Source organism: Oncorhynchus gorbuscha, linkage group LG08 (assembly GCF_021184085.1).
Source record: "Oncorhynchus gorbuscha isolate QuinsamMale2020 ecotype Even-year linkage group LG08, OgorEven_v1.0, whole genome shotgun sequence".
Taxonomy (NCBI): Eukaryota; Metazoa; Chordata; class Actinopteri; order Salmoniformes; family Salmonidae; genus Oncorhynchus; species Oncorhynchus gorbuscha.
The window spans coordinates 65,373,859-65,385,084 of record NC_060180.1 but is presented as its reverse complement, the minus strand read 5'-3'; positions in this window follow the sequence as shown (position 1 = coordinate 65,385,084).

Below are 11,226 nucleotides of genomic sequence, written 5' to 3'. Positions count from 1 at the left end.
CTGTGTTTTCAATAACATTTGCTTACAATACCTACTGTGAAATTGTAGCTTATATTAAACACTACAAATGTAAGTGTTCAGTTCTAGCTGTTATTTTTTTCAATAGGAAGTTATTCCTACTGATGGTGCCTTTTGTGTATGACCCTGCATTGTATTGTTCGTATGCAATAAAAAGCTAAATTAGGTGAACATATGGTCCTATGGAAACCTCACTGGACTTGATTAGGTCAATGATTCTTTGTAGTCTTAATAGTGTGGACTATTTACTGGCCCAAGCAGTTAAAATAGTTATTGTTAGCATTGCTTTCCTCCAAACTGTTGCTGAAATGTTCATTTGCTGGGTCTATACAGGATGTGACTAGAGGGGTCAGGGGAACCAGGTGAATAAGGTTCTTTCCAGCGACTCACCTGGGAAACTCCCAAAGATGTGGGAAAAAAATGCCAATTGATGGGAACTAAATGCATTATCTTTCTGAAAAGTTGATAAGTAGTTATTATATTTTAGCTGACAAGATTTGAATGTGACCGCTTCAGGTACAATGGCTCTACAAAATTATTATTATTATTATTATTATCATCATCATCTTAGTGTGTGAACATAATATTTGTGCTCTCTACGGCCATTCTACCTCTCATGATCACCAGATGGAGACATTGTACAACAATAAAACCATGGGCCAACAACATTCAGTGGGGTCAGTCCCATTAATATGCTTATTTAGATTTTATTTAATCTAATTTCATTTACAAATAGTAATGCAAAGATACAAAGACTGAAGCCTTCACACAAGAAAAATACATTAGGTATGATTCGAATAGAAGCTTAACATCCGTTTTCAGTTATTTAGCACACATTTAATACAGCCCACATGGATTTTTTGGTCTGTTTTTTCCCATTTTATATAAAAGCACAATTTAAAAAGAACAAGATTTGATCCATTCATTTTAAAGGGTCAGCTCAACAAAAGTACAGGATTGCCAAGCTGTTCTGCTGAATGCTAGGATTTGCATATTCGATGAGCATAACTGTCCTGTTGCTGTAAGTACAGTAGGTGTAGTATCCAGACATTGCAGTTAAATACATTTGCAACATTTGAGTAATAGAACTGAAAAGAAAATACATTATAGTACAATTTAGCTGCCGTTGTATGAGAAAGGGACCACTAGAGTGGGCCATCCCCCAGTAAATGCACATATCAGAGGATTTCTAGTTTTTTTGTTGTTGTGGTAACTATCCCGAATATTCAAACAATGATGATTTAATCTGTCTGGTTGATTTTCCCTTTTTACATGTATTGCCACTATAATAAATAAAAACATTTACAGAATTATATTGAGATCTGCATTTTATCCTACTGGAGATGCTTTTGGTGAGCAGGTTTTAGTCACACAGAGTGTTTGCACATGGTTAACCTAACCTAGTCAGAGCTAAATATTTGCTAAAAGCAAAAAATATCACATCAATACTTTTTTTTTTTTTTACATCATAAGGAGATATTTACAAATTTGGTACATGTACAAAGAGTTACCTCAAGGTATAAAGATGTCAGTCTTAATAATACCAGTAGGTTATGCAGTGAGAAATAAACTTAAGATAAAGCCGATTGATATTTTCCTAAAATATTTTCCTTTTCTAAATGTAAACAATTCATAGACAAGTGTATAGTTTTAAGTTTATGTAATTCTCAGTCTAACAAAATGAAAACGTAACTTTTGAGATGCAGTGGGAAATTAGAGTATTTGAAGACTATTTCAACATTTACAGAAACACATTTTAGTGAAGGACAGATAACAATGTGCCCCAAAATAAGTGCATTACTGGAACTATAAATAAGAGTTAAAGGGACAATTTATGAATGTAGTACTTGGAAATACAGTTATTTATTTAGCAGCTATACAGCCTGGATCTGTCGGTTTCAGCATTGGACAGCTCCATTGTCACAGTCATGACATTAAGGGAAGCTGTCAACTGCTGATTCAGTCAGGCAGCCAGGCTAGTATGTTAAAACGTTGAGATGGCCATGTTTGGCTATGTAATACTTAAATATTGCCCAGATTACCTGTCTGGTGTCATGGGGAAGTTGATGGGTTTACAGCAGGGTTATTCAACCGGGGGTCCGTGAAGGTATTGCAGGGGGTCATCGAAAATATTTATTTATATCACTAAGCAACAGAATAAACTGATTTTAAATGACATACCTACAGTATAAAATATGATTAGCTTTCTTGACTTGGACATACATTTTTGCCAAAACACAACTAAACTCTGTTTAACCAGCTGCCCTTAGCAAAAATGGGTTTCGAGCTAATAGGCTATATTAGAGTTTATACTTCCTCTTCTAATTAGAATGTGGGGTGGTGGAAAGCATCTACCAAATCTATTTATTTTAAATTGTTGATTACTTCTTGCTCTTATCAGTCACCTAATGATAAGACAATATGTGAAAACATTTATTTTTGCTAACATATGATGGGGTTCCCTGGGTCGCCGATTTGTCTGGGAGCTAGTCTCTGGGCATGAAAAGGTTGAAGACCCCCTGTTTGTAATCTATGTATGCTTGTGTTCCCTCATGTGCTTTATGTATTGATTTGTTGTTAATAATAAAAATAAATAAAAATAAAATAAAATAAAAAAAAGGTTGAAGACCCCTGGTTTCCAGTATCCTGTGTGGATGGCAAGGGTCCATTTCATATTAAAACATCATCTTTCCCCTTATTGTGGCAGTAATAATAGATATTTAAAATCAGTCAGATTTACTACATAAATACAGATAAAAAAAAAAAAAAGACAACTGATTGTAAAAACACAGTTAAGCAACACAGAGTTTGGATCATTCTGAAAACATTTGGTAAACCGATACTAAGTCAGAAAAACAGAACAGAAGAACAATGACAAACTACAGCACATTAATTCTCAGTGCATGTAACACACATTTTCACTATTGACATATCACATAAAGCACAAAAACATTTATACCGAAAAGCAATAAACACAGTTAATCTATACACTCGGCAAACAGAATACACTTCAGTGGGCATCTAGCGCATAAACACATAGAAGATCAAATGTATAAGTACAAACACCAGATAATTGCATCTCCATGTGAATAAAAGGCTGATAAAACATGTATTTTTGTTGCTTTTGGACACAGCAGTTCAGTTTGTGTGAGGCCTTGCCACTGTTCGAATCGAAGATGGACAATTGACCATACAAGGAAAACGTAACAGAACATTAAAACCACATTTAAGTCTATTCCACCTTTCTTCCAATATAATCTTTTGCATGACATTGTGCTTGATAGAAAAAAAGAACATACAAAATAAAACAAAGCTAAAAATAAGAAAAAAGCTCATCTTGAAACTCATGCAAAGTCATCAGAAAAAAGGAAAAGAAAACATTTCCACACACAAAAAGTAAAAATCAAGCGCTAAAGATTAGAAATCCGGACGGCTTCTGATTCAGAACCACTCTGGCAGCCAAAACGGTTCTGACATTCAGATCTGTAACCAATAATATACATGTATATAAAATATTGGTTTTCAGGAGAAACTCTCAAAAAATCAATATTCTAAGATATTATATTTCATTAATCTCTTAAAGTTAGGTAAATATAGGGAAAATACTACATTTCCCAGAATGCATTAGTGTTGGCCCTAAAGCCTTCAAAATAAGCCAAACAAATGAAATAGTTGGTGGAAATATAATTGGCTATTCTATGCACTAAAATAGAATATGAACATTGATTCCAGAGAAAAGTCGTATATTCTTTGGTATCTGGAAGTGTGACCCGTCAGATTCAGTGAAAAACTGTTCTATGTCTGAGTGGAATTTCTTTGAATTGCACAGAATTTAATTCTACTTTCTGTCAATCAAACTCAAATTCTACATCCTGTGGGGTGTGGACAATTCAATTCAAATTTGAACTCATGAATTGAATGGGAGTCAATTCTAAAATTCTGATTTGAGCACATACCTGACTGATATAAACCACATAACTAGTGGTATTTCTTCAAGGTGAATTTACTCACACAGTACTGAAGTATAGATAGCGAATGACATAGTTAAATGCATATTATATGATAATAGTGGGTTTTGTTTATAGATTATGCACAACAAGATGACTGTTCTCATTCTGTCTATGAAATTTTAGTACATATTTTAATATTAACCATTAAAGTGGTTTCTCACAGCACTCTTTGATGCATCAATTGTTACATCTAATTGCTTCCCAATTACATGATTACTTCACCCTGCTTGTATTGTATTTGTAGCTACGCTTGAAGCACAACAGGAACATGACCAGTCATATCTGTTCTGCAGTGAGAAATCTATCCAAAAATACAAAGTTTATAATATCGGCTTCCAAAATTGGAGCATTTCAAAGTCACAATATCAGATGCCTCACAAAAAATACTATAAATACTAAAACAAAGTTTTTTTTATACAGACTATAAACATATGCTTTTAAAAAATACACTTTCTTTTTTTAACAAGAAGTCAAGTTTGACCAAACACATGGGGAAACAGGTCCAGTGCACATAACAGTCGCTCAGAGGGGGGTGAAAAAGTCCCAGGGCTCAATGCTTCAATGTTGTGAGGAAAGTGCAAAGTAAAATGCAGGGTAATGTCATGGGTACATCCAATGAAATTACTCACAAAAAGCAAGCTCACTTGACATGAACTATTAACGGGTAAACTGTAAAGCCTACAGCCGCAACAATACTGACATTCTGACATAATACTGTATGAAGGAAGATGTGATTAAATACATTCTGGTTGCAGCAATGCTGTTCTAATATAGAGGCAGTTGAATCTTCTTGTCAGAAAATAATCACATTTTAGCAGTAACATCTACCTCTGACACATCCATGAGAATCACACGAAGGGGTCAATTTTCTAATATATGCAGCATTTGTCTTTTGTCATGCTTTTTTACATTTTCTTCCAAAGCCAACGTGCAGAATATATCATTTGAATTCTCCTCCGTGAAGTGTAAAAACAAAGTCAAATGTAAATTAAAATGTAGCAAATGAAACATGCCAACATGCTCATTTCTTTGCTGAGAAAAAGCAATCAAAATGGTACTGTACAATTCAACAAGGTCATTTAGTTTAGGTACTTTGTTATGTCTATTAGATCGCTAATAACGCTCAGTCCTCAATCAATCAATTTAATTTGTTTTGCATAGATATCATAAGCAAGATCCAATTTAGAAATGACAACTAATGGAAGCAAAGCATCTAATTCACAAGTAACAACTTTAAGGGCACCAGAAATGTGATACCTCGGCTCAATTAGGCTGACATGGGTCAATTAGACCAATTAGGCTGACATGGGTCAATTAGACCAATTAGGCTGACATGGGTCAATTAGACCAATTAGGCTGACATGGGTCAATTAGACCAATTAGGCTGACATGGGTCAATTAGACCAATTAGGCTGACATGGGCCAATTAAGGAAATTAGGCTGACATGGGACAAATCTGGACAATTAGGCTGACATGGGACACATCTGGACATTTAGGCTGACATGGGACAAATCTGGACATTTAGGCTGACATGGGACAAATCTGGACATTTAGGCTGACATGGGACAAATCTGGACATTTAGGCTGACATGGGACAAATCTGGACATTTAGGCTGACATGGGACAAATCTGGACATTTAGGCTGACATGGGACAAATCTGGACATTTAGGCTGACATGGGACAAATCTGGACATTTAGGCTGACATGGGACAAATCTGGACAATTAGGCTGACATGGGCCAATTAAGTAAATTAGGCTGACATGGGACAAATCTGGACAATTAGGCTGACATGGGACAAATCTGGACAATTAGGCTGACATGGGACAAATCTGGACATTTAGGCTGACATGGGACAAATTGGACATTTAGGCTGACATGGGACAAATCTGGACAATTAGGCTGACATGGGACAAATCTGGACATTTAGGCTGACATGGGACAAATCTGGACAATTAGGCTGACATGGGACAAATCTGGACATTTAGGCTGACATGGGACAAATCTGGACATTTAGGCTGACATGGGACAAATCTGGACATTTAGGCTGACATGGGACAAATCTGGACATTTAGGCTGACATGGGACAAATCTGGACATTTAGGCTGACATGGGACAAATCTGGACATTTAGGCTGACATGGGACAAATCTGGACATTTAGGCTGACATGGGACAAATCTGGACATTTAGGCTGACATGGGACAAATCTGGACATTTAGGCTGACATGGGACAAATCTGGACATTTAGGCTGACATGGGACAAATCTGGACATTTAGGCTGACATGGGACAAATCTGGACATTTAGGCTGACATGGGACAAATCTGGACATTTAGGCTGACATGGGACAAATCTGGACATTTAGGCTGACATGGGACAAATCTGGACATTTAGGCTGACATGGGACAAATCTGGACAATTAGGCTGACATGGGACAAATCTGGACATTTAGGCTGACATGGGACAAATCTGGACAATTAGGCTGACATGGGACAAATCTGGACATTTAGGCTGACATGGGACAAATCTGGACATTTAGGCTGACATGGGACAAATCTGGACATTTAGGCTGACATGGGACAAATCTGGACAATTAGGCTGACATGGGACAAATCTGGACATTTAGGCTGACATGGGACAAATCTGGACAATTAGGCTGACATGGGACAAATCTGGACAATTAGGCTGACATGGGAAATACAGTACCACTTCACAAAATGTGTGAATATAAATATGAAAAGCAAAATGGTAACTAGTGAAAAGCAGTGGATAACAATTTAAGCAGAGATACACCTCCCTGTTCAACTTGGTCATATTCTCCCTAGAGCACATTTCAGTCCGGTGTTGGTCATATTTTCACAATAGCGGCATTTTGAATGAGGCCTACCTCATATTCTCATACTAGTGCCAATCTAAGTCAGGCCTAGGCATTGGAAGGTTGCTTGATAAAGGTTTGCACTTCACTGCTTGTCTCAACAAGTTGCACAATTACAAAACAAATTTAATGGAGAGATTGGCGATCTTAGCTTTCCATATCATGTAATCTTATAAGGCAGAATCTGGTTATCACAGTGATTCATTCAGATTTCATGTCTATCTTGTTTGCATCTCCAAACCAGCTACCATAGTAAATATTCAATGTAATTTCAGGAATAAAGTGCCAAAATGACCCTATGACAGCCCTTTTTTTGAAAACTCTACAGAGTTGTAAGTGATTTTTCAAGGATTGTTTAACTTGAATGTAGACCTTACTTTGGTTGCCGTGGCCAATCACAAGCTAAAGATGAAGGTTAGCACTCCTAGTTGTTCAACAAAGGAAACCGCTGAACTGTTTACCTGACGGGTATACTACGAAGCAGCATAAATGAGTTCGCCAGGTAACTTTGATAAACAACCAGAAATAACTATTTATGTTCTGGGTCATGAAGAAAGTTATACTTAGATATACATTTTTGGTCGTTGAGTCAATTAGACCTTGCCCATTTCAAGTTTATCTTCACAAAAAATTACAAGTTACTTCTGAATATTTAGGCAAGTTAGCTGGCTAACTCATTGAACCTGTTTTCTAGTACACCCTTCAGCACTAAAACATGTTGAGCAACCCTGAAACGCTGACAGAATTTATGGACTGAAAGTGCAACGTCAAGTTTGGAAAGAAACCAAAAGTAAAATACTGGTAAAAAAAACTGCACCAATAAATACAACTACCGTGCCTTCAGAAAGTATTCACACCCCTTGACTTTTTCCACATTTTGTTGTGTTACAGCCTCAATTTAAAATGGATTAAATTTAGATTTTGTGTCATTAACCTACACACAATACCCTACACACAATACCCTATGTCAAAGTGGAATTATGTTTTTAGAAATGCTTACAAATGAATTAAAAAGGTAAAGCTGAAATGTCTTGAGTCAATAAGTATTTAACTCTTTTGTTATGGCCTAAATAAGTTCAGGAGTAAACAGTAACAGAAAAAGTCACAAAATAAGCTGCATGGACTCACTCTCTGAGCAATAGTAGTGTTTAACATGATTTTTAAATGACTACCTCATCTCTGTACCCCAAACATACATTTGCACTATATATACAAAAGGATGTGGACACACCATTAAATGAGTGGATTCGAGAATTTCAGCCACACCCGTCACTGACAGGTGTATAAAATCGCGCCACAGCCATGCAATATCCATAGACAACCACTGACAGTAGAATGCCCTGTACCGAAGTGCTCAGTAACTTTCAATGTGGTACCGTCATAGGATGGCACCTTTCCAACAAGTACATTTGTCAAATTTCTGCCCTGCTAGCGCTGCCCTGGTCAACTGTAAATGCTGTTATTGTGAAGTGGAAACGTCTAGGAGCAGCAACGGCTCCCCCGCGAAGTGGTAGGCCACACAAGCTCGCAGACAGGACCACCGACTGTTGAAGCGCACAGCGCTTAGAAATCGTCTGTCCTAGGTTGCAACACTCACTACAGAGTTTCAAACTGCCCCTGGAAGCAACGACAGCACATGAACTGTTTGTTGGGAGCTTCATTAAATGGGTTTCCATGGCTGAGCAGCCTCACACAAGCCTAAGATCACCATGCGCAATGCCAAGTGTCGGCTGGAGTGGTGTAAAGCTCACCGCCATTGGACTCTGGAGCCGTGGAAACACGTTCTCTGGAGTGATGAATTACGCTTCACTATCTGGCAGGCCGAATGATGAATCTGGGTTTGGCAGATGCCAGTAGACGCTACCTGCCCCAATGCATAGGACCAACGGTAAAATTTGGTAGAAGAGGAATAATGGTATGGGTCTGTTTTTCATGGTTCGGGCTAGGCCCCTTAGTTTCAGTTAAGGGAGATCTTAATGCTACAGCATACAATGACATGCAAGACGGTTCTGTGCTTCCAACTTTGTGGCAACAGTTTGGGGAAGGCCCTTTCCTGTTTCCGCATGAAAATTCCCCCGTGCATGAATTGAAACGTCGACTGCGAGCCAGGCTTAATCGCCCAACATCAATGCCCGACATCACTAATGCTCTTGTGGCTGAATGGAAGCAAGTCCCGGCAGCAATGTTCCAACATCTAGTGGAAAGCCTTCCCAGAAGAGTGGAGGCTATTATAGCAGCAAATGGGGGACCAACTCCATATTAATGCCCATGATTTTGGAATGAGATGTTCGACGAGCAGGTGTCTACATACTTTTGGTCATGTACAGTGCCTTGCAAAAGTATTCATCCCCCTTGGCGTTTTTCCTATTTTGCTTCATTACAACCTGTAATTTAAATGGATTATTATTTGAATTTCATGTAATGGAAATAGACAAAATAGTCCAAATTGGTGAAGTGAAATGAGGAAAAAAACAACAACATATGTATTCACCCCCTTTGCTATGAAGCCCCTAAATAACCAATTACCTTCAGAAGTCATTTTATTAGTTCGATCACACACGGGTGGACTTTATTTAAGTGTCACATGATCTGTCACTTGATCTCAGTATATATACACACCTGTTCTGAAAGGCCTCAGAGTCTGCAACACCGCCCAAGCAAGGGGCACCACCAATCAAGGGGCACCATAAAGACCAAGGAGCTCTCCAAACAGGTCAAGAACAAAGTTGTGGAGAAGTTCAGATCAGGGTTGGGTTATAAAAAAAATATCTGAAACTTTGAACACCCCACGGAACACCATTAAATTCATTATAAATAAATAGGAAAGAATATGGCACCACAACAAATCTGCCAAGAGAGGGCCGCCCACCAAAACTCACAGACCAGGCAAGGAGGGCATTAATCAGAGAGGTAACCAGGAGACCAAAGATAACCCTGAAGGAGCTGCAGAAATCTGGTCAGATGAGACTAAAATGTAGATTTTTGGCCATCAAGGAAAGAGTTATGTCTGGCACAAACCCAACACCTCATCACCCCAAGAACACCATCCCCACACTGAAGCATGGTGGTGGCAGCATCATGCTGTGGGGATGTTTTTAATCGGCAGGAACTGGGAAACTGGTCAGAATTGAACGAATGATGGATGGTGCTAAATATAGGGAAATTCTTGAGGGAAACCTGTTTCAGTCTTCTAGAGATTTGAGACTGGGACAGAGATTCACCTTCCAGCAGGACAATGACCATATGCATACTGCTAAAGCAACATTTCAGTGGTTTAAGTGGAAACATTTAAATGTCTTGGAATGGCCCAGACCTCAATCCAATTGAGAATCTGTGGTATGACTTAAAGATTGCTGTACACCAGTGGAACCTATCCAACTTGGAACTGGAACAGTTTTGCCTTGAAGAATGGTCAAAATCCCAGTGGCTAGATGTGCGAAGCTTATAGAGACATACCCCAAGAGTCTTGCAGCTGTAATTGCTGCAAAAGGTGGCTCTACAAAGTTATTTCTTGTTTGTTTCACAAGAAAAAATATTTTGCATCTTGAAAGTGGTAGGTAGGTATGTTGTGTGAATCATAATATAAAAGCACCCCCAAAATCTATTTTAATTCCAGGTTTTAAGGCAACAAAATAGGAAAAATGCAGAGTGGGGGTGAATACTTTCGCAAGCCACTGTAGTTTATCTGTAAGGTCCCTCTGTCAAGCAGTGAATTTCATGCACAGATTCAACCACAAAGACCAGGGAGTTTTTCCAATTGTTCCCAAATAAGGGCACCTATTGGTAGATGGTTAATAAAAAGAAAAGGAGCCATTGAATATCCCTTTGAGTATGGTGTAGTTATTATTTACACTTTGGATGGTGTGTCAATAGTCCCAGTCACTAAAAATATACAGGCGTCCTTCCTCAGTTGCCAGAGAGGAAGGAAACCGCTCAGATTTCACCATGAGGCCAATGGTGACTTTAAAACAATTACAGAGTTTAATGGCTGTGATAGGAGAAAACTGAAGATGGATCAACAACATTGTAGTTGCTCCACAATACTAACCTAAATGACATAGTGAAAAGAAGGAAGCCTGTACAGAATAAAAATATTCCAAAACATGCATCCTGTTTCCAATAAGAAACTAAAGTAATACTGTAAACAATGAACTTTTAGTCCTAAATACAAAGCGTTATGTTTGGGCAAATCCAACGCAACACATCACTGTGTACCACTCAAGCATGGTGGTGGTTGCATCATGTTATGGGTATGTTTATCATAAGCAAGGACTAGGGAGCTTTAAAAGAAAAATACAAAATAAAATGTAATAGAGCTAAGCA